This window comes from Arvicanthis niloticus, chromosome 7, assembly GCF_011762505.2.
Source record: "Arvicanthis niloticus isolate mArvNil1 chromosome 7, mArvNil1.pat.X, whole genome shotgun sequence".
Lineage (NCBI taxonomy): Eukaryota > Metazoa > Chordata > Mammalia > Rodentia > Muridae > Arvicanthis > Arvicanthis niloticus.
Window position 1 is genome coordinate 5,439,630 of NC_047664.1, and position 22,297 is coordinate 5,461,926.

General features: G+C 45.8%; 1 long non-coding RNA gene across 2 annotated transcripts; it reads right to left on the reverse strand.

Moving 5' to 3' along the window:
* Positions 1 to 2,023: 2,023 nt before the first annotated feature.
* On the reverse strand, positions 2,024 to 20,302 carry LOC143443003 (uncharacterized). Of its 2 annotated transcripts, XR_013111653.1 has the most exons (4): positions 20,224 to 20,302; positions 7,795 to 7,914; positions 5,740 to 6,685; positions 2,024 to 4,548 (listed from the first exon to the last, which is right to left on the reverse strand). It is a non-coding gene; the product is annotated as an uncharacterized LOC143443003 (long non-coding RNA). The 2 variants fall into 2 exon arrangements; XR_013111654.1 differs by lacking the exon at positions 5,740 to 6,685.
* Between the last annotated feature and the right edge of the window lie 1,995 nt (positions 20,303 to 22,297).

Consider the following 22,297-nt stretch of genomic DNA (forward strand, 5'->3'; position numbering starts at 1 on the left):
GATCAAGAGAGAGAGAGGAGGGGGCAAGCAGTCCCTTTTATAGTGAGCCAGGCCCACCTGGCTGTTGCCAGGTAACTGTGGGGAAGAGCATACCTGGCTGTTGCCAGGTAACTGTGGGGGTGAAGTTTAGATAGAATGCTAACAAGGACCATTGCAGGTTTGAGGTCTGTCCCATCTCCTGGGGGCAGAACTACAATATGGCACTGGTGAAATTAGGAAGCCATTCACCCTGGGCAGAGTGTGGGTAATCTATCCAAAGAAGAGGGAGAAGGAGTTGATGGGTTAAACAATTTGGAACAGCCAAAAGGAGGCTTGGTAGGTTTTTTATTTCTTAGACAGGGTGCTATGTAGCTCAGCCTGTTCTCACTCTCCTATGTCACTGAAGATGATTCTATCTCCACCTCCCAAGTGCTGGGATTCCTAGCATGCACCACTGCATCTGGTTTTATGCAGTACATGGGATCTAACCCAGGGTTCCATGCATGCTGGGCAAGCATTCTACAGGCTGAGCTTTGTTCCCAGTCCCCAATATAACAGGCTTTGCAGTAAAGGTTTTATTATCTGGAGGATGGGAAAGTGCTGAAGAAGCAAGGACATCCACAACCATGTTGAAATACATTTGCACATTTTGTATGCAACTGGCTTTTCACACAAACAGTCCATAAAGATTCCAAGTGTATCCGCATACATCAGACTTACTAGTCACGGCGAGAAAGCTCAGGACTCTGGAAAATAATGCTTCATTTCCAGGCTCCCGAGCATTGGAGAAGGGGCCCAACAGCTTTGGGCTTTTGTTCGTTTGTTTGTTTTGTTTTTTGAAGCAGGGTTTCTCTCTATATCCATGGAACTCATTCTGTAGACCAGGCTGGCCTCAAACTCAAAAATCTGTCTGCCTCTGCCTCTCAAGTGCTGGGATTAAAGGCGTGCACCACCACTGCCTGGAGCCTAACATCTTTTTAAAATAAGAAAACAATATTTTGGGCAGGACTGGTTGGGCTCAAATCTTGACTTTTTCACTAATAAACTGAGTGACCTTGAATAGGTTTTTCTTCAGCTCTATACCCCAGCTTCCCCAGTGGAATCACACAATCGACCAAAGTACTTGCCTCCTTGCTTAATTGTGAGGGTTAAGTGAGAGATAGCATAGACGTTCTCTTCATCGTGGAATAAGCTTTCTGTTGCCCAGTCCTCAAGGCACCTAGTGTCTGGGACTCAGCTCCTCAGTAAATACTGCTGGCTCTAATTTTAAAATATGTCCAGCTGTCAAGTGCTCTGTTGCCCCAGATATCCTCTTCAGGGCTGATATCTCATCAACCACCTGCTGGGAAATTTGATTGTTTGAGGCACGTGGGTGTGTCTTGGGGGGTTACCTTGGCTGAAGAGAATGGCCTCATTCAGCACCCGGCTACTTTCAAAAACCAATCCTACCAACTGGTTGATGCACAAACAGACCATCTTGCCTGTGGTGGTTCTTCAACCCCAGGAATGTGCTAGATAACAAGGCTTGAGGAAACACAGCATCTCATTGGCTCACCTTAAGACAGAAGGACTGCCCTGGATCACTGAAGGCGGTGAAGAAAGGGTACAGCACATTAAATATGGTAGCCTGGTAAGAAGTATTCATCTGGTCTTTGACGTCAGTTTCCAGCACAAAGCACCTTGTAGGCTCTTGTGTGACAGGAGAATCTTTTGTTCTGATGAGGCAACACTTGGTCATCCCAGCTTCAGTATAGAGTAGATTGCTGGAAACATTTTGACCAGAAGCTTGGAGCTTTCAGCCTTACCTTCCAACCTTCTGGAAGTTGGGAAGAGCTAGCAATTGTATTTATAATCCATAATCCCTACTAGACAAAGCCTCCTTAGAAGTCTTTTTAAATTTTTTTATTGGATATTTTATTTATTTACATTTCAGATGTTATCCCCTTTCCCCATCCTCCCACCAGAAAACCCCTATCCCATCCCCCCTCCTCCTGCTTCTATGAGGATGTGCCCCCACCCAACCACCCACCAACCCACTCCCAACTCCCGGCCCTCGAATTTCCCCACACTGGTGCATCCAGCCTTCATGGGACCAAGGACCTCCTCTCCCACTGATGCCCAACCAGGCCATTCTTTATTACATATACAGCTGGAGCCATGGGTCCCTCCATGTGTGTTTCCAGGCTGGCTGTTTAGACTCTGGAAGCTCTGGTTGGTTGGTATTGCTGTCCTCCCCATGGGGCTGCAAGCCCCTTCAGTTCCTTCAGTCTTCTCTCTAACTCCTCCATTGGGAACCCCATGATCAGTTCAATGGTTAGCTGCAAGCATCCGCCTCTGTATATTTCAGGCTCTGGCAGAGCCTCTCAGGAGACACCTGTATCAGGCTCCTGTCAGCATGCACTTCCTGACATCCACAACAGTGTCTGCATTTGGTGACTGCACATGGGATGGATACCCAGGTGGGGCAGTCTCTGGATGGCCCCTCCTTCAGTCTCTGCTCCACACTTTGTCTCCATATTTGCTCCCATGAGTATGTTGTTACTCCAAGAAGGACCAAAGCACCCACACTTTTGTCTTCCTTCTTGAGCTTCATGTGGTCTGTACTCCTCAGAAGTCTTAAAGTATAGAGCTCAGAGTATTTCCTGTCTGGTGCTCAGAGCTGGAAACATGTCCATGTCCCTCCCCATTGTCTCTCACTGGCTTCTCCTGAGATGGTATTGTATAATGGGCTCCTGTTCTACCAGAGTACTGTATCTCAAAAAAGTGTGGTGGGAACCCCTACAGTCAGAGGGGCGGGTTACCCCAGTACTTGTGACTGGCATCCGAGGTAGGGACAGTTTTGTGGACTGAGTCCTTTTACTCCTGGAGTTTGGAGAGGTCATTGGGTGGTAAGCATTGGAACAGGCTTCAGTTGTTGATGTTGGGATGGCTGGAGAAGTGAAGCCTTGGCTAGGAAGATAAACCTCTTACTTGACACTGAATAAATACATCTCAGGAGCTGTACTCTTTTTGGAACTGAACCTGCAGTTACTTATCAGCCAAAAATGATGCCCCCCTTTTCAGTTGATTTTGGGAAGGAGTCTCAGGAATGTATTCTGAAGAAAAGAGCAGGAAAATGAACATCCAGGGCCTCAGAAAGGACACACCCCTCTTTCAAAACATCCGTTGTGCTTGTCAAGAAAAACTAATTATGGGCTTTTTCTTTACCCCCTTCCCCCCACCCCGGTCTTAGGATTTCTATTGCTATAATCAATGCAAGTTGGGGGGGAAAGGGTTTATTTTGCTTACAATTTCCACATCATAGTCCATCACTGAAAGAAGCTAGGACAGGAGCTCACACAGGGCAAGAACATGGAAGCAGGAGCTGATGCATAGGCCATAGGGTGCTGCTTACTGGCTTGCTTTCCATGGCTTGCTCAGCCTGCTTTCTTATAGTACCCAGGACCACAGCCCAGGGAAGGTACCAACCACAGTAGGCTGAGTTTCTCCCACCAATCAATAACTAATTAAAAAAATGTCCACCAGGAGGGGGCTGGAGCAAGTGGGACCTGGAACAAGTGGGGTCAGAGCAAGAGGGAGAAGGGAAAGGGAAAAAAAGAAAGAAAGAAAGAAAGAAAGAAAGAAAGAAAGAAAGAAAGAAAGAAAGAAAGAAAGAAAGAAAAAAGAAAGAGAGAGAGAGAGAGAGAGAGAGAGAAAATGCACTACAGCCAGATCTTATGGAGGCATCTTCTCAACCAAGGTTCCCTGTCTTCAGACAACTCTAGCTTTTGTCAAGTTAACTTAAAACTCTTCAGTACAACCAAGCCCTTGTCAGTCTGGTACACACACATCACGGTTCAAGCCCTTGTCAGTCTGGTACACACACATCACGGTTCAAGCCCTTGTCAGTCTGGTACACACACATCACGGTTAAGCTGCAACCTTCCTTTTCTTGTTCATTCCTAAGACCTCCCATTAATATGAACATTATGACAAAAGCATCCAATTTGTAAAAGTCCAACTGTCTTTTAAAAATGCAAACATTTGTTGTCATCGTGCCACACACCTTTAATCCCAGCACTCAGGAGGGAGAGGCAGATGGATTTCTGTGGTCAAGGCCAGCCTGGTCTACAGAGTGAGTTCCAGGACACACATAACAAGAAAAAAAAAAAAAATCAAACACTTAACAATTGAGTCTCTTCAAAATAACCAGTCTCTTTTAAAAATCCAAAGTTTTTAAAATTCAAACTCTCTTAACTGTGAGTACCTGTCAATCAACTAACTCACATACTTTCTTACTTGAAGGGGGAAGAATCAAGGCACATGCACAATCGGAACCAACCAAACGAAACTCTGACTGTGGAACTAACTCAGTGTCCAGTGTCTGAGATTTACTTATAATTTTCTGGACTCCTCCAAAGGACTTGGGTCACTTCTCTGTCCCTGTCCTCTGCAGCACACACAGCTTGCTTTTTAGGCCCCAGCTGGTTCCATTCCATGGCTGCTGCTGTTGGTGGTGGTCATCTCATGGCACTGGCATCTCCAAAATGTTGGGGTCTCTTGCTGCAACTTCTCCTGTGTTGCGCCCACCTGGTCCAGCAAGGAAGACCCAATGTCAGAGCTCTTCCTCAAGCAGTTTATTCAGAAACTTTGTATCTTCTTCTGCCCCCGGGGAAAGCCCGCCCACAGGCTAAATACTCTTGGAGCAACCTACCCCGGCAAGCTACGTGGCAGCAGCAGATAGGCACATGTAAGGGGAAGCAGCACAGATCACCAGCCTTGTCCATATTAGGACTTGTTTTTCCTAGAGAGCACTCGCCATTGGGCAGGCAGGGGGCGGGAGCCAGCGCCATCCTTACAGCGCGGCACATCGCAGCTCTCTACACCCCTGAGCTTTCTTCAGGGACCCCAGCCCTGCCACACAGTGCCAAGCCTCAGCTGCTTTCCATGACCCCTTCATGCCTTATTGGTATTACTGAAGTGACTCTTACTCTACCAAGTTTGGCTGCCAATGCAACATACAACCTTGGCCACCTGTGAAACACAGGTTCTCTGTGCTAACTGAGGGAACATTTTCTAAAATATTTCACCTCAGCGATACTCGTCTATTCTTAATCATAGCTGATTCTTCACCTCCAGCTGATCAGACAACGCAGCTTGTTCACACAGAAGGTCTTTGCTTCCTTCTGAAACTTCACAAGCCAGGCTTCTGTCATCTGCACTGTTCTCAATATTCTTATCTTCCAAGCTACCACAGAACATCCCACTGAGCTCTCAACACTCAGTGGCTTTTCTAGCCCAAAGTTCCAAAGTCCTTCCACAACCCTACCCAAACAACACGGTCAGGGCTGTGACAGCAATACCCCACTACACTGGTACCAGTCCTGGACTGTTTATCTATTGATGGGCACGCAGATTGCGTATGCTTCTCACCTACTGTGAATAAGACTATGAAGTTAGAAAGTTTCAGGTGTAAAAGAGCATCAGCTGCACACAGATTTAGAAATTATATGATGATAGAGAATAGAAAAACAAGTTGAGATGTCCAGGATGCTGTGTGTGAGATATCCCAAGAGAATCCATATACCATCCAAGGTCAGGTCAACCACAGACTGCAAGCAACAACAAAAGACAGTTAGAAAGTCCATGAAAGTTAAAAAGGTTGTATGTCAAAGGTTAACAGCCTTCAGCACGGACAAGGTGTGTGTAAACTGTGATTCTGATAAAGGATCTAAATCTAAATATATAAAAGATGGCTAAAAACCAAGAGTAACAACAAACCTCCAATGATCTAGGTCAAGTGTAAGCCAATGACTCAGCAAACGTTTCTGCATGGGCTAAGATCAGCGTTGTCAGTCAGTAGAAAGGTAACCCAGGCCACGGCGAGGCCACGGCGAGGCCACGGCGAGACCACTCTTCATTTGCCAGGGGAGTTAGGAAACAGAACAGAATTGTAGTTAACTATAGTTAAGAAACAGAACAAAGTGGAAAACAAGAGTTGGTGAGGATATAGGGGGCACAGAACCTTCGTGAGAATGGCAAATGGCAAAGCCACTGCAGGAAGCAGTTTGTTGATTCCTAGAAGTTGGAGGTAAAACTACCACGTGACCCACCAATTCCATTTTGTACCCAAGAGAACTGGAAGTGATTACTTGAACAGATATCTGGAGAGAAATGTGTTCAGCACTCTTCTTCTGGATAACCCGGATGAAAACAACTCGCATCTATCTACAGGTGAGTGAGAGGTGAATAAGAAACCTATCTGCAGGGGAATATTATTTATTCAGCTATCAAAAATGAATGCGTATTTTTCTTTTTTATTGATTAATTTTGTTATCATGCAAAATGATACATCTATAAATTCTGGTTATACCATCTCCCACTACTTTTTTCCTTTTCCTTTCCCCTCTCATGACCTCCTCATCCCTACGAGTCCCTTTGCTCAGATTCATGACTTTTGGCTTGTATTGTGTCCCATGTCATGTTACTATGACCATCTGTGTGACCAGTGAATTGGAACCGTCCACTGAGGCTTGGTGAGGTCACTACTGGGTATACGACTGAAGAGAATGACTTCCCTCATCCCTGAGTGGTTTAGCAGTTAGGGATGAGACCCTGAGTGTCCACACCTGAAGTATTGTCCCCAAGTACCAGTCTTCAGGGGTGCACACAATGCCAAGTCATCCTCTCCAGACAGCTACAGAAGAAAGTCCTTGGGGCAGTCTTCCTGGTGGAAGATAGAAAAGAAATCTTAAAATCCCAGGGCAGTTTACTCTGTGTGACAGGGCTGTGTGTATGCATGTAGCATCTCACAGCATGCCTAGGTCAGGACACTGTGCTGACTTACAAAAACCTCCCCATGCAATAACTGTTGGAGAAGCAAAACTGGCCCCGAAGAGCCCATACCAACAGGACTGCTTCTTTTTGTGGAAGACTGGAGAACATTTGTGTGTTCTGGGTGATGGGTCATGAGGCCTGAATCCTCCTCCCCCAAGCCAGGGCAGACTGGCTTTGGGAAGAACTCAGTAAGAACAGCAGAGGTTCCTGGTTGTAAAGAGAATTTCCTCCTGGCCTATCCCAGGACAGGGAGCAAGAGGAGTCCCTGAGGGAAAGGGGTGTCCCAGGTTATCGATTGCCAGAGATCTGTGGCCCATCCTGAGAAGGCTCAATGGGAAAGCCAGTCATGGCTTACTTAACTGTGCACACACCCATCTCTTATTCCAGAAGACCACATGTCTCTTCCGTAATGAGCAGAGGGTGATCAATCTGGACTTAACACTACATTTTTTTTATAAATATATTTAGAGATTATAAGTCTTAGATCCATACAGATCACCTCTTCTCTCTTTTTAGAAGAGTCCCACTTGCATTATAAATGACAAAAAAATTAATTTTTGAAGACACGATCTCCTGTAGTCTAAGCTGGCCTCAGAGTCTCAATGAGGCAAGAATGAGAGTTGGGCTTCTCACACTCTTACATGTATCTTCCAAGAGTGGGGCTACCTGCTTGCACCTCCACACAAGTTTATGCAGCTCTCTGGCTTGGATTCAGGGCATTGGGCATGGGAGGCAAGCATTCTGTGAGGTGAGCTTTATCCCCAGATTCTGTATTTATTATCTTCATGCTACCTGCGTGGTAGTGAAGTGGCCATGAAAGATAATCACTGGGCTGCTTTTCACCTCAGATTTTTTTTTGTCTAACTGATCTTGGTAATTCTCAGTGTTTAACACAGTGGATAAGGGTTATTGTATAGAGAACAAACATGAAGAATAAGGAAGTGTATAAAAAGGCAGAAATTCAGAGAGACCGCTCATCAGATAAATACACATATTCACCTTCTATGAAAACATGATACGTTGAGTCAAATCCACAGAATCCACGATAAGATGGATGCAGGGGTCTCATCCAGAATCACAGCAAGGTGGAAGTGGAGACAGGAGACTCACCCAGATGGCCTAGAGTATGGAAAATATGAGAGACCCTACCTCACCAAGAAAGGAAGAAGCAACTTCTGAAAGTTGTCCTGTGACTTCTACACAAGCAATCCTGCATGCATGCACATAGGTACACATGTGCACATAAGCATGCACACACACAATGATAAAATGTGCACACATGTGCACACAAGCATGCACACACAATGATAAAATATAATTAAAGAAAAAAAGAGTCTGTATGTGTTTCTCTTATCTTCCAATATGTGTATTTTGAATGTTTCTCATAATTGGCTATCGTGAACATTCCCCAAATACTATACAACAAGCTATTATAGGATAATATTTATATATTTAGTGTGATGTGGTATATTATGTGTGTGTGTTCATAATGTGTGTGTATGTGTGTGTTTGCACATGCTCACGTATGAGGACAAGTGCATGTGTGCCACGCCCACGTATGGAGATCAGGAGACATGCTCTGTGTCGTTTGTCTTCCTTCTTGTTTAAAACAGGGTCATGCTGTTTGCAGCTGGGAACACCAGGCCAGCTTAGCTGCAAACTTCTGGAGCCTCTTCAGTCTGCTATCTCCTATCTCCCATCTACCTGAGTCCTATTTCCTGTTATCTACTTCAATGCAGGGATACTGGGGTTACACCGGTCTGCTGGGCTGGGCTTTACACGGGTCCTAGAGATTCAAACTCCTCGCACTTGCACAGCGAACCCTTTACTCACACAGTTACGTGTAGCTGCTTGTATTCTGATGCCAATTGTGTTCCCTACCTCACTGCCTACACAAGTGTCTGCAGGCAGTTTCTAGGAACCTGCCCCAGTTGGTTCTGATTGGTAAATACAAATGCCAACAGCCAATAGCTGGGAAGACAGAAGTGGGGTTTTGGAAATTTCTGGGCTTGGGACCTGGAAGAGGAGAGAGAAGGGAGATCTGCCATGATGGGAGAGTGTGGAGGAGAAGAGAAATGTCTGAGAAGAGCAGAGGACAGAGAGGCGTAGCCACCATGTGAAGGAGCCGGGAGAGTGTGGTCCAGAAGGCTGTCCAACTGGGTTCAGGGCAGCAGTCAAGGTAGAACACAGAATTTATAGTAAGTTGTAGCTTGGAATTATTGGTGGGAGGTAGTGGAGGTTAGGTAGTGGCCCAGCTGTTGAGCTGCCTAAGGCATATTAAAATACAAAGTCTCTGTGTGTGGCTTTCCTTTGGGAGGATAAACCATTGAGGTGGGTATTAAACCCGCCGACAGGGCTTATTAATTAAAAAATATTACTACAGTTACTTCCCCAGTCCAGACTTTTTTGTTTGTTTGTTTGTTTGTTTTTCGAGACAGGGTTTTTCTGTGTAGCCCTGGCTGTCCTGGAACTCACTCTGTAGACCAGGCTGGCCTCGAACTCAGAAATCCACCTGCCTCTGCCTCCCAAGTGCTAGGATTAAAGGTGTGCACCACCACTGCCCAGTCCCAGTCCAGACTTAACTAATTCAAAATTGCAGTGTGTGTGTGTGTGTGTGTGTGTGTGTGTGTGTGTGTGTGTGTGTGTGAACACTTGATTATTTATAGTAATCAAGTGTGTGCATGGCCGAGCAGTGGTGGCGCACACCTTTAATCCCAGCACTTGGGAGGCAGAGGCAGGTGGATTTCTAAGTTTGAGGCCAGCCTGGTCTACAGAGTGAGTTCCAGGACAGCTAGGGCTACACAGAGAAACCCTGTCTCGAGAAACCCTGTCTCGAAAAACCAAGAAAAAAAAAAGTATGTGCATGCATTCTTTAAGATTGTATGTGGAGCTCAGCAGACATTATTGGGTATCATCCACCTTCTTTTTAAGATAGGGTCTTTCATGGGCCTTGAACTCATCCTGGTAGACTAGGCTAGGGTCTCTGCTCTCAGTCTGCCCAGCACTGCTATTATAATGTGTGCCACCACACCTGGCTTTGGTGTGTGTGTGTGTGTGTGTGTGTGTGTGTGTGTGTGTGTGTGTCTGTGTGTCCTCGGACACAGACTAAGTCCTCATGCTTGCATGGCTAGTTCTTTAATGACTGAGCTACATTCTCCACCTTTCTTTCCATAGTGTAGACCGATGGCCAGGGATGGAGAGGTATATCATCTTGGAGCAGCCTATGTAAGTTAGATGTGGTGAGATTCTGTGATGGCTGCCTGTTCTCCTGGAGTAGGCTCCCCTTCCTTCAAGCCCTCTGACAGGCCAGATACAAAAAGCTGAGTCCCAGGGACTAAAGAACCCTTGGGACTCAACTGCCACTGCACAGGGCCACTCCTGAATGCACCCAAGCTTGCCTGCCCCAGGATGCCGCATTCAGAGAGATCTAGGCTAACCTGATTACGCTCAGCTCCTGCCAACAGAGATCATATTCCAGGCTTAATCAAAGAAGAAAAGGAAAATGTAAGTGGAATCCAAATGAAGTATAATTCCATTTCCTTTTTATCTAAGTGACTTAGGAGGACAAAGGGTATGGGATCTGCTGAGAGCAAACTGAGTCTCTTGACAAATCACGGTGGCGTTTAGGGCGTAGGTGAAACTGGGTTACCCAGAGGGGGGTGTAGGAGGCACGGAATCCTCGTGCTCACAGTTAAGCGCCAGAGGAACCAAAAATGTTCAGCATGCAGGGCTGTTCCTTCAAAGGTAGGGACACTTAACCTCTTATCTGGACAGAAGGCTGGGAGCACAGATGGTTAATAGCCTGGTGACCTTTGCACTATCTGTGTGTCAAGACCACACTGGATCCTCCCCCAGGCTCCAATCATAAGCTTGTTCCCATGAGCTATAGAACCCATGAGCTATAGAACCCATCTTTATGGAAGATGTCACATGCAGTAAATCTATAGAATCCTTAATAAGAGATGTCACATCTACTTACAAAGAGTTTCAATGTAGTTGGGCCTTAAGCTCATACAGAATGGAGTTAATTATCACGAGGAAATTTTCACCAAATTGTGCTGTGCTTAAGTGTGCCTAGAGTAAGCTACTTGGGGTCAGACTCCTGAAGTTTGAGTGAACTCCAGCTACTGAGTTGTATTGACCCTAACTACCTTCTTGCCTCCCATACACTCTGCGGGTCACGGTGGACCGAGACCTCTGCAGGGAAGTTGGGACACTCAGAGGGCATAACAAGTCTCCAAGTACTTCAATTCTGTTGCCAATAGTGGGGTGTCATAAAGTGTTCTTCTGTAAGGGAGTGACTTGACCAAAGATGTGATGTTGAAGATTCATTTGTTTCCTAAGGCAAAGTTTAGGAAAGCTGAATGTGCCAGACTTGATAAATATTAACTGAGGAAATGTCTCGCACGGAGGTCCAGACACATGAGTCTGGTCAACAAGCCCTGAGAAAAAAGATCAGAAAATGATATGGATCCAAACCATGTGTATCAGTTACTTTTTGTTTTTGTTATTGTTGTTGTTTTTGTTTTTAGAGACAGGGTTTCTCTGTATAGTATCAGTTACTTTTTTATTGCCACGAAGAAACATTATAATCAAGGTAATGTAGAGATAGAAAGGTTTATTTGGAGTTTACGGTTCCAGAGAGCTAAGCGTTCATCACCACCATGGTGGGGAGACATGACAGCAAGCACCAGACACGGCAGCAGAAACAGCTAAGAGCTCACTCATAAACCACAAGCAGGACACCAGAGATCAAACTTGGGGATGGCAGGTAGCTTCAAAACCTCAAAGGCTGCATCTCCTAAACCCCCCACACGGGCCGCCAGCTAGAGACTAATCATTCACTTGCGGAGACCATCCCGCAATGGCGGCTTTAGACTATTGATTGGTAGCTTTCTTTCCATGCAACCGTCAGTTTATATAACACAAGTATTCACAAAAGTGACCTGTCTACTGCTCTGGAAGTCTCTTTTCTGTGATCATCTTACCCTGCCTTGGATGGCAACATGTCACTTTATGGTAATTAATAATCAGTTCTTAACGCACCAACACACCCACTGTTGTCATGAAACAGATCACCCTGGAACTAATTAAAGCCTTGAATTTTATGTGTTGTCAAATTTTCTTCTCTGCCCACCATTGTATGCTAACTACTTTTCAGGAAGAGAGGAAGCAGAGCCTTGTACATCTCTTGCCCCGCCTCTTCTCTTGCTCCTCCCCTTATCTTGCCCCACCCCCTCTTGCTCCTCCCCTTCCTCCCTGGTCTTTCTCCTTCTTTTCCTCCCTTCTCTATGATAACCTGGAAAGAGGAAGGGAATGTGGGCAGGGATTTTTTTTTTTTTTTTTTCAATTTGAGACAAATGTTATAAACTCCAGGCTGGCCTTGAATTCACTAAGTAGCTGAAGATAACCTTGAACTTCCTTTCTGTCTCCACCTCCTCAGTTCTGGGATTACAGATATGCTCTACCATGCCCACTTTATTCAGTTCTGGGGGTTGAGCCCAAGGCTTAATGATAGGCATTAATGCATGCTAGGCAAGAGTTCTACCAACAGGGACACATTCCCAACCTGATAATTTATGTTTTAGACAATTAATTTATTTTGGATAGGGTCTCATGAAGCCCAAGCCGGCTTACAACTCTCCATGTAGCTGAGGATGAATTTGAACCTCTGATCCTCCTGCTTCCACACCCAGAATGAGAGCTTAGCTCTCTGTTATCACGAGGCTTAGTGCTGAGGTAGGCTCATGTGAAAGGCCAATATTTATGGTTGTTGATGGGTCTCTTTGGGGTGTTCTCTGGAACTCTGTCAAAGTTCCTTTGTCTTCTGGCAGGTCCCCCTTGGAGGACCCAGACCAATGCATTGTGGGATACTAACCCTCCAGGTAAGCCTTTCAGGAACATCCTCAAGGTGATAACCACATCTTTAATTCTTCACCATCTATTCCTTGTCTCCCAAGTTGTTGCCAATACAAATGGACCAGCTTTCCAAACTTCAAGTAACGAGCATTGGGCTCTCCAAGTGACTGAGTCGAACCAGCTGGAAGGGTGATATTTCAATATATGTGTCTGTACCACAAGCAATCAAATCAAATCTAATCAAATCAGAGCTGTTCCTCTTTCTGTCGTCGGTGCTTTGTGTTCGAAGCCAACAACATTGACTTCCAGTGACTCATGGACCATGGCACCAGTTACTGTGGAAGACGCCTAGTCTACAGTTCTGCAGAGCAGAACAATTTATTACTTCTCTCTGTATTTAGATACCCATTAGCCAGCCTCCCTGTACCCTATCTTGTGGGTCCTATCTTGTGGGCAAAAATATGATTGTCACGGTTCCTGGCATTGTTTGTCTGAGGGCAGTGAGTGGGACGGCTGGACAGTAAGTACAGTAAGTAAACAAGTTTCTTTGCTTAAGAGCAGAAAACAACTTTTTGATTAAATAATAGAAGGTCTGGAAGCCGGCGACTGTAAGGCCAAGACGTTGACAAGGTCCTTCCCTTCCACTATCTTAGTCTGTTATATTCTCCACTTCTTTAGACAGTGACGGCCTCGTTACTGGCTTATCACAGTAGATACAACAGAGGGCGCAGGTAAAGCGTGCAGAAAGCAAGTCACCCGAGAGGAAGAGCACGAGGCGTCAGGAGCCCAAAACCTCCATTTGGGCTACAGCCCAGGTGCTAAGAATCCTTTTCTGAACTGTTTCCTATCAACGCTCCTTGTCAGTTCTCACTGGGCCAAACCAGGGGCACAGACGCCCTTAGCCGCCAGGAGGGTCTGGGACGTGAGCATCTGGCAAAGGGGCAGGAGAGTGGGAGAGTCCCTTTACTGATTTCAGTTGATTATGTCAACTTTTCAGAGCTGGCTACACACACACACACACACACACACACACACACACACACATACATACACATATATACATATATGTATTCATATGCTCACATTTACACACACATACACACACACATATACACACACATGTAGTCAGTAAAGGAGAAAACACTATTGGGAGACTTCCAATAGCAAAAGCAATTAGAACTTCAGGGTTGACTCTCAACAAAACTATCCTTTTGCCTAGCAACTCTTAAACTAAATCTAAATCAAGAACATATATAGTACACAGTATTCTTTATTCAACCAATGCTCTGTGCTGGGAACTAGCAGCGGGTGTTAGATATGTGTTATCTGTGGTTTTCTTACCGTCTGACAAGATGGCTACCAGCACCACTATGTTCAGAGAGATTTAGGTTACTTCTCATTGGGGGATGGTAGGGAGGTCTCTTCTGACTCTGTCATTAAAATCTTGCTTTTCTTGCATTTCAAATAAATTACATCATACATACTGACTTCCACTTGCTGACTATTATGTCCTTGATCCATTCATCAGTAATAGGAGTTATTCATTCTTTATTGCTGTAAAGTCTCCAAGTATTATTTCTATAAAGTACTTTGATTTATTATGTTTTATAATAGATGGGTATTAGGGTGTTTCTACTTTGGAGACATGGATTCAACCTCTCTTAACATTGTTATAAGTTGGGTGTAGTAGCTTATGCCTAAAATTCCAGGCTGAGGCAGGAGGATTGCAAATTTAAGGACATCCTGACTTGCAGAGCTAGACCCTGCCTCAAGCAAAAGCAACTAGAACCTTGTACTGTTGTGTGTGTGTGTGCACAGGTGCTCTCTGCTGTTGGATTTGCTTGTAGAAATGGAGTGGCCTATGTTTGGCATCAGAAGATAAACTCTTAAAGGTTTCCAAAGCAGTGGCATCAAGTTATAAATTCAATCAGCAATTTCTGAGACAGTGTCCGCCAGTGCATAGCTGTGTGTGTGCATGTGTGTGCATGTATGTGCATTTGCATGCACGTGCATGTAATTTTACAAGGTGTTCAGTGCATTGCAGAGGGAAAAGTTGGTCAACTTCACAATATTGAAAGTGCTTCCACATTTAACTTATAGCCTAAGTTTTAAAGACTTTGTGAACAATGTAGCATAATCACATTCTTAAAAATGCACCCTTGACCTTGGACCCAGATACCATTCCAATTGGAGGCTCTCAGATGTGGTGATGTAATTTAAGGATGGATAAGTTATCTCGCTGGTAGATTTTTTGTGACTAACAAGACAGTTTCTACAAAGTAAGCACATGGTTTTCTTTTCTTTTGAGGAGGTTGTAAAAATCAGACAATCAGAGATCCTCAGATGATTCCTGGAGACCCATTTCAAGGGATGAAAACTCATTGTACTAAAATAATGAAAAATCCCAGTCATTCACAAATTATAGTAAGGCAGTTTTATAAGTAATATAATAAAGATGTATTTGGTAAGATTTTAAAAATTATTTATGGATATGGGTGGTTTTGTTTGCGTGCACATCTACACGCCAGAAGAGGGTACTGGATTCCCTGGGACTACAGTTATAGACAGTTGTGAGCCACCATGTGGGTGCTTGGAATTGATCTCAGGACCTCTGGAAGAGCAGCCGGAAGAGTAGATAAGTTCTTATCTACTTAGCCATCTTTCCAACCCCCTGAATTTGATATATTTTGTTGGATAAAGGTAATAAACACAGATCTTATGTCTTTTAAGTATATAGTCTAGCTATGCAGAGGAGAAGAAAAGGGCCAAATAATACAAGGAGCTATTTCAGTAATACATAAATATGTTAGTTTAATTTTTGAAAAGATTGCGTGCACAAAACAACACATATGTGGTTTTATGGTTATGGTTTTATGGTTTATGGTTTTAAAGTTATAAATGTTAGCCTGCAGATGCTCCAGCCCTTCTAAGACAGTCCCTAAGCAGAAGAGGAAATTATAAGCAAGAAAAGGATGTCAGAGAGCAGGGAGAGGTCACTTCAGACCAACTCAGTGTCAAATGCTGAAAGGCACAGATAGAAGGTGCAAGGTCTAGGCCAGACCTGTGAACAAACCAGCCAGAGTGCTGGAAGCCACAGCTGTCAGAGTGGGAACTGGCAAGCCCTGCTAAATCATTCACCTGGTGTTCCTCAGTCTCCATGACAACCTCGGGAGCAAGCTAAGGATTCAAAACCTTTTCTAGATGCATATCTATTAAATTGTGGGCGGGATTCTAACGCACACAGCCCAATTCTAGCACTGGAAAGGAAATTCTAGGTGGGTTTTCACAGGGCTCAGAAGCTGGATAGACAGGAAGTTTTCTGTCTTTCACTTGTGTACATGAGTGCTAGAACACCTAGTGTCAGTGGTTCAGCTGGGATAGCCTTGTGTGAGCTGTACTGCTCAGCCTGCCCAGGGCCAGTGACATGGCTTTCAGGTAGGTCACCCTCCCAGGCTTTGATTTTTGTAGATCATGGCTCTACACAGCTTGGGAGCTTGGGAGATTCTTAACTAGAGGCCACCAAAAACCAGGCAGGCCTTGAGAGAGGACAAATTCGGCCCCAGGTGTAGGGTTCATTATGCAGAAACGCCAGAGGAGGGAATTTGGGAGACAGAGATTTCAGGGGTGTATGGCAAGGCAGAGCACGGGGTGACAAGGGGGCTGTGCAGAAATAGGAGTGACTTGGTGCCCAGAAGGTCCAGACCTGGTGGAGACAGGGCAGTCAGGCCTAGGAAGACGGTTATTGTTTCCTTGCTGTTGCCATATCGCTCGTGACTGCTCGTGGCCACCAGAGGGCTTCCCCGCCTCGTCTGGAATCCACGCCGCAGCAAGGTCTCCCAACCAGGGCCGTGCTGCGTTTCAAATCCAAGCCAGGCTGGCCCCTGGGCTGCTTGCTTAACCCAAGCTGCGGTTCCGAACCCAATGAAACGTGGGGTGCCTCTCACTGGATTGACAACGAGGCTAGGAACTGGTCCTCAGATGCAGGGGTGATAGAATGTGTGGCAGGGTCCACGGTGGCTAGGGGCAGCAGAATAAAGGCAGCTGCCTTCCAAATACCAGCAGGGGCCAATAAGCCAGGTTTGAGGGAGACAGAGGTTCTAGAAATCGCTGGCATCCTTTCTCCGCAAGGTGGGCTGTTCGACCTCTCTGGTTGTTAACCATAAGAAACCCTTCCTTTCTCCGGTTTGCTAGCATAGAGGATCTGGGCTAAACATCCCGGGACAGCAGAGCACAGCCTGGGACAGCAGACCACAGCCCACTGAGCAATGATCTCTGGGGCTGTCTGTGCAATGTGTGTGGTGTGCTTATAAGTGTGTGTTTATGAGTAGGGGGCATGCAGCCAGGCAGTGGTGGCGCACGCCTTTAATCCCAGCACTTGGGAGGCAGAGGCAGGTGGATTTCTGAGTTTGAGGCCAGGCTGGTCTACAGAGGACAGCCAGGGAGAGAAACACTGTCTCGAAAGAACAAAAAACAAAAAACAAAAACAAGTAGGAAACATGCTACAGACACAAAAATTTTGGGACCCAGGCTATGGGGTGAGAGGGTCGTCTCTCAGCCATTTCCTTGGGCAGTTCGCCATAAAAGTCCAGGTATAAACTTGTCATTCCTACTAAGGATCTGGGGTGTGGTCTTTGTCTCATGTTCTCCGGCACCTTTCTCTCCTTAAAAAGATTTGTTTTAATTTATGTGTATGTGAGTTAATATGTGCATGTGTGTGTGTGTGTGGGGGTGCCTGTGGAGGTATCAGATCCCCTGGAACTGGGGTTACAGAACCGTGAGCTACCTGATATAGGTGCTGGGGACTTAACCCTGATCCTCTGAAGTAGCAGCAAATATTCTTTCTTAACATTGGAGACATCTCTCAGTCTCCTGCATCTCTTTGACGAAGCCTTGATCTTATTCACTTGACAGACCTTCTTCCACAGTAGAGAGCTGAGTGCTGCCTACCTCATCTACCCCAGGGCCATTTCTCCTCTGTCTGTCTGGACGCTGTCCATATCTCTCAGAGGTTAGATCATTCTCTCTTACTTGGCTGCTGTTCGGCTGTACCCAGTTTGGTCCTATTTCTGTCTGCTGGGGACTTAGCTCATACTGGAAGTCAGGATGGTACAGTGGCTACGTGGATGATTTTGCAAGAAGGAGATCTGTGTGCGTATTTATGTAGGTTGACTGTGAGAGCCACTGGTAGAAAGGAATGTTACTGACCCTGAGGCAGGCCCTTCCCCACTGACACTGTGTGTGTGCTTCTCTGAAGGCTCAGCTCAGGTGTATGCAAAGACATCGGTTAAGCTTAGAATGAATGCCCTCAGATGCCAAAATCTATGCCCACCCTAAAAGCACGGGGCTTATACCCGTTACCGTGAGGACATTCCATTAAGCACACACTCTTATTGGAGCACAAATATGAGAACTCTTTAGAATATATGTTTTCATTTTCTTTTTAAATTAAAATGTGTCTGTAAGAGCAGTTCTTGAGGACTTAGGTTCTCATGTGTGAGTTGAAGGCATTTCACTGAGCGTACATCCTAGTATACAAGATGGCGGTTGTTCCTCAGAAACCATTGTTTGTGGGTTGGTTCCTGGTCTTTCCACCTTCCTTTGCCACCTTCAGCACTTGTGGTCCAGTGCTGGATCGATCTCTCTCTCTCTCTCTCTCTCTCTCTCTCTCTCTCTGTCTTTCTCCCTCTCCCTCTCCCTCTCCTTCTCTGTCTTTCTCTGTCTCTCTGTTTTTCTCTCTCTGTCTTTTTTCTCTCTGTCTCTGTACCTTTCTCTTTCTCTCTGTCTGTCTCTCTGTCTCTCTTTCTCTCTCCCTTTCTTTCCTTCCTTCCCTCCCCTCTTCCTTTGTCCAAGGCTCTCCCTATATATCCTGCAAAGCTTTGAATTCATTGTGTTCTCAGACAGCTCTCGGTCATCCTCCTGCTTCAGCCTCTTGAGTGCTAGGGTTACAGGCCTAGGCCAGCATGCTCAATTCATGCAGTTTGCTCTGGTTCCATCCAGGCATACTATGTCAGAATTTCTGGGCAGGACACAGGAGTTCTTACTGTATCCCACCCTCGCTCGTGATCCCAAGTCAAGTGGTCCCCAGAGCAACAAGGAAGGTGGGATGCTGGGGTGGCCTTGGGCTCTTGCCTTTAATCTACCGGCTGTGATGGGGCTCCACTTACGGATGGCCCACATAGAGTTCTCAGTGTTGCAGAGGCTGGGAGCTCTATCTAAGATTGTGTGACAGCAGCTTTGGTATTGACGAGGGTCCACTGGAGGGATTCTGCACTGCATCCTCACTAAGCTCTCTGCAGTCCATCTCCCAATCCTTAGGACTCTCTCTCCATGTTCTATGGGCAAGTCCTGGTCATCTCATTGCTTCAGGTTAGGATTCCAATGTACAATTTTGAGGGAACAAATAGATTTTTTTTTCTCTATAAAATGTTGAATTTTAAGAGTTCTCTGTGTATTCTGGACACAAGGCCTTTGTCAGGCATAATTTGTAAATGTTTTTTCCACTCTGTAATTTGTCTTTTTAACCCCCTTTTACAGGATTTTTCCCCAACAAAGCAAATATTTCTAATTTTGAAGAGGCCCAAGTGTATACATTTTTCCTTTTATGGATTGTATTTTTTGTCTTGAGTTTAAGAATTCTTCTCCTAGTCCCTCAAATTTTTTCTGGTGACTCTGTTCTTTTGAAGCAGTTTCACAGTCCTAAGGATTCTGTTTCAGTCCAGAATCCATTTTGAATCTGTTGTGTGTAAGGTGGAGGCATCAGGCTGTTGAAAGGCAGCCTTGTACCCACTGGCTCACATTTACTCTTTAGTCAACACTCAGAGGGACTTAGTAGGTCTACATCAAAGTACATGGGCATTGCCTATTTATCCAATAGGTCATTCACTACGTAGCTTGGGCTGGCTGCACCTTTGCTTCCCAGGTGCTAGGATCACTGACGTGTGCACCCCCAACATATTTCTGGGTTCTGTGCTCTTTCCAGTCACCTCCTTGCCTGCTCTCTGCACCATGTGCACTGTCTTGATGCTGTGCCTACACACAGATGTCAACATTGACAGCCATGCTTCTACAGTTTTCTTTTTCCCCCCTAAATTGGCTGTTTCTGTAGCTGTTTCCTTTCCACATAAATCTGTCTAACCCTGCACAGAAACCTGTTGAGATTTTGACAGGAGTTGCTTCGGTCTGGGTCAGTTTTAAGAAAGGACTGTTTGTTTTCGCCCAGCCCCGGAGCCTGACCCTAGGATAGACGGTCCCATCCAGCCAACACAAACACCTTTCTGGTTGCAGGAGGGAAACTCCACGTGGACCAGCTTTGGCAGTGTAGACTGGCTAGTGAGCTCGGTTCTGCTTACAATCATGGAATATGAGCAGATTCAAGCCCATGCCAGCTTCTTGGCTGGCGGAAGCTTCCTGGGACTCAGAGCTGTCTTTAGGGAAACGACGCTGACGAGGCTCAGAGCAATGCTGTGAGACCCAGAGATTTTGTTCAGTAAAATCAGTCTGCCTCTGCTTTGCTAGAGTAGGATTCTGGGCAGAGCGCTGTGAGGAATCATGTTTTGTCAAAAGCCTTACCTTTCAGCTCTCTAGATCCCACGTCCTCCTCTTCTCCAGAGTCCGGAACCGCTGGGTCCCAGAACCTCCCCAGAGCCGCCTTCTCTATCCTGTAACCACTTCCTCCTGGCCACGCCCTGTATTCCCGATCTCTCTTATTTTCAGTTAATGACCAAGATATTAGACAGTAACTTTCATTTCAGTTCCTCACCCAAAATGTACCCCAACTTTTTTTTTGTTTTGTTTTGTTTTTGAGACAAGGTCAAGATCTCACGCAGGCTCCACTAGCCCTTGACCTTGATATGTGGCAGAGGACGATTGTGAGCTCCCGACCCTCCTGCCTCCACCTCCCAAGCATTACATGTATGCCTCTGCACACTGCTCAGTTCTGTACAGTCTCTAAGAGTTCTGTACTCCTGGGGCAAGCACAAGGTTTGTTAAGAAAGACCCAGATTGTGGATGGAGAATTGTATCCACTTAATAGTCAGTTCCACCCGTTAGTTAAGAATACGCTGTGGTCTAGATTGTTCTCCAAAAAATATGTTCTAGACACTTAATCTTGGACACAAGCATGTTAGGAAGACTTAAGGGACGGTACTAGATAAAGGCTCCATGCTTTTAAAAGATGTTTATTTATTTATTGTAATTAGTTTTTAGATCCAATTTGCTATGCAGCCTGGGCTGGCCTTGAACTCTTGATCTTTCTTCCTAGTCTCCTGTGAGCCTTGCTCCCAGCACCACCGTTACTATAGCAGTGAGTTCCTTCCACAGAGACTGACTGACTTCCACGGATCTTGGCTTTCTGTCCCATGATGCTTTGCTGCCATGTTGCCCTGTTGCAAGATGCCTCTTACAGGTACTGGCCTTTTCATTTTGGAATTTTGGGCTATCAGAACCATGAACCAATGCATTTCTGTTTGTTATAAATTTCTCTGTTGATGAAGACAGAATGGTGTCTAAGATGTAGTAAGTTTCAAGTTTACCATCTTCCTGACTTCCAGAGTGTCCTTATTAGGAAAGCAGTGACATTCTCAGTCAGCTCTGGCTAAGGAAGTGACTTCATCCCAGCCCAGAAAGGCTTCCTCCCCTGCCTTCCACTATTGTTCTTACTTTATATTGTCTTCCCTCCTCTCCTCAGTCCAGCACCCCTTGCCACTTACACTGGGATGCTCCTATCTAAATGCAAAGAGGGGCTTGGTCTGCTCCACCCCGACCAACCTCGGTGAAGGACTGCAGAGCTAACCCTGCAGCTGGCAGCCTCTCATGTACATCCTTTGCTTAGACTGGGAGAGCCCACAGCTGCTCAACTTGAGGCTCACAGAAGCCTGGGGTGGGGCTCAGGGATATAGAAATGACCACACCCACGAACAGTGTCTATTGTCTATTCTTTGCTGAAGTCATTCTCCAAGCCAATGCAAAAGTCGACCATGCTTCCTCCCTACAACGGCTCCCCCATTTTTCTTTTCGAGATGGGGGTCTCACTGCACACCCCAGACTGGCCTCCATATGTGGTTGAAGATGACACTCAATTGCTGATCCCTTTGTCTCCGTTGCCAGCAGCTCTAGAGCTAGAACTGCAGATGTACAGATTTTCCGCCACAGCCTGTGCCTGCAGTGATGAGGGGCTCCACTCCTAGTCTGAGGGGCTCCTGTTTGGTGAGCACAGAGGGACCCCAGCTTTCTCTGTTCCATGACTCAGCCCTTTTCCCAGGCTTCACAGACTAATTGCAGAGTTACAAGCTCTAGGCCATCACGAGTTGGTATCTGTCAGGGCTTCTCCCTGTAGACACCGGTCCCAGCCGCCACTTGGGGATGGCAGCTCCTGTGGGGATTTTGTATGGATTCTTTCTGTGGCTGAGGGATGAGAGGCAAGGTTCTCAAGTCCTTAGCTTTTTGAGAGGGCCTGTGAAACTTCCAGATTGAATACAACCAAAACCCTTCTAAACATCGGTTGGCAGTACTTCCTGTGTTGCAATAACAAGTGCCCCTTTAGCTGCTGCCATCTGGACTTGGCTGTTGAACCCCTCCAGGCTCACAGGGGAGGCTGGGCTGCTGTGGGTGTGGGGAGCTTCCTGTTTGTCAGCTCAAGCTACAG